Here is a 2444-nt window from a genome sequence, read left to right as displayed (position 1 = left end):
TCAGGCAGGACACCTCCCTTCAACCTGCCCCCCCAACATCAGTCAGGACACCTCCCTTCAATCCCTTCAACCTGCCCCCCCAACATCAAGCAGGACACCTCCCTTCCTCACTTCAAATCCCTGTTAAAACTCATCTGTTCTCTCAGGCGTTTCACTCAGTGTAAATTGATCTAGTGTTTTTAATCTGTGACCCTATGTTTTAAATGCTTTTTATTAATTCTTCAGTATTATTATTAGTGTATTGTATTTTTTTTATTAATTTTACTTCATTTGATGTTGTTGTTGTTATGCACTTTGATAACAGGTTCTGTTTTAAATGTGCTCTATAAATAAAGTTGACTTGACTTGACTGATTATAGCCTTTTTTGTGTTTAAAAAAATCATTTGGTTTGGGTGGCTACCTTTAATTGTATTGAATCTAAAATGTATTCACATATATATATGTACATTATGGATATACACACATATATCGTGATAGTTTACACATCAAACTGTTGGTATTTTCTCATCTTATATTTTGATGAAACTAAGTCACAACTTATTATTGAGCTTTATGGAAAAAAGCTGATGGATGTTGGAAGCCTCCAAATCTTTTTCAGGTTCTTTGTTTAGTTGTAAATATTTTAAATTCTAAGTCCCATCTTTAATATTAAACCATATGAAGTCCACAGTGTGTGTTTCAGAGTGCTGACCTTCATATAAGAGCTGTGTGTTTGAGGGCAGAACATGAAGTCCTATAGGATAATGATGAGTAATTACACAGTTTTAAAAAGCCAAGACAAGTCAGGTTGTAATGTAGGCCACTCCATTATCTTAAGCTCTATATTGTCTACAGTCTGGAGGAGTTTTTAATCCCCCCCCCCCCCCACGCACACACACACCCCTCACACACACACACACACACACACACACACACAAACCCTCTTGGTGGCAGATCTTTTGTTAGATAGCTGTGGTGCATTAGTGTAATGACAACCTCGAGCTGTGGTCACACAAAGTAAAAATGCTGACTTGCATCTCGGTGTTCCTTGCTCTGAAGAATATGGGAGAAGCTTTCTGCTCAAGTGATTACACTGCAGATATCTGGATGAATGATGTGCAAGGGGCCGAGCGGGCCCCCCAGGGGGCCATGAAGTGAAGTCACAGGCATCTCCTACGTCACCAGAGACCCGATCAGACACTTTGCTCATTAGCGCATGTCACTTGTGCAGGTGGTCACACAGAGAGAAAAAAAAACTTTCAGTATGATAATAACAAAACCACTAACACACATCTTCAAATTTATTTCCGCCTACATCTGCATACTTGTACGGATGGATTTCAAGGTCAAAACTGTCTGCCATACTTAATTGAAAAAAAGAAAAAGAAAAATCAATATCCCCTAAAAGCCTTTCACTAGAAACATAGCCGGTGGCAGGAGCTGCTTCAAGGCAAAGTTGAGTCTGGAAAAACTCCAACATCTTTTAAAAGCCAGCAGCAGGCCCTCCTTTGGACAAAAACACGGCTGATTATCTGCCGGGGCTTCAAAGATTTACTTCAAAAAGCTTCAGTCCTCGTTTTCATCTCTTATTTTTGTAAACTTCTTTTTTTAATTGTCATTGCAAAAGCTTTGAAGTGCAGATCGACCCGTCAGCTGTGTGTTGACATCATTTATAAATGATGATGAATTATTAGCTTTTAGCTTAATGTACTGGAATCACTTGATAGTTTCACATTCGGCTGACAGAGGAACATTTACCACTCATCCTCATCCTCCATGCTGTGGAACCACAGTGTTTATGTCTCTGAATGTTTGTGCTTCCTGGAAGAACCCGGTGGTACACCCTGTCACACTTGTAAACTGAGCAGCTCTTTCCACTGCAGATACAATTTAATTTTTTTATAGATGTGAATACATATTTTTAAGTGATGATTCTGATAATTTCCAGTGGGACTTTGTGGAAATATTATGAACATTTAATATTTTACCTGCTGTAGATAGCTCTCTGTATAAGCTACGCTTGGAGAAACAGAGCTAATGTTAAAACAAATACAATATTAAAGCATTTCTAGCACAGGCATATAAACTTTGATTTATTTTTTTATAGTGTCAGGAGCAGCAGCTAATTGTAGTATGTCCTGCTCAGCTTGGGGCAAGTACAAACGAAATAATCACAATTTTCACCAGATTGGCGTTCTATTGTGAAATAGACAATGGCAACATAAGAATTTATGGAACACCCCTTCAAATAAAATGTTACCAAGTTATGCATAGCGTTCACAAGAAAACGCTGCAAAATGTTGGTGATAAGAGTTTTTCATTCAACCTTTATTTCTACAGGTTAATCCCATTGAGCCTCGAGGACTCATTTACAAGAGAGACCTGATTTCAACAAAGAATGATGACAACAATGGACAGTTATAAAAAGGCATACAGATTTATATATATATATATATATATATAT

This window comes from Nematolebias whitei, chromosome 4 (assembly GCF_014905685.2).
Source record: "Nematolebias whitei isolate Nwh7 chromosome 4, NemWhi1, whole genome shotgun sequence".
Classification (NCBI taxonomy): domain Eukaryota; kingdom Metazoa; phylum Chordata; class Actinopteri; order Cyprinodontiformes; family Rivulidae; genus Nematolebias; species Nematolebias whitei.
The sequence above is the reverse complement of the archived record's forward strand: the minus strand, read 5'-3'. Positions refer to the sequence as shown.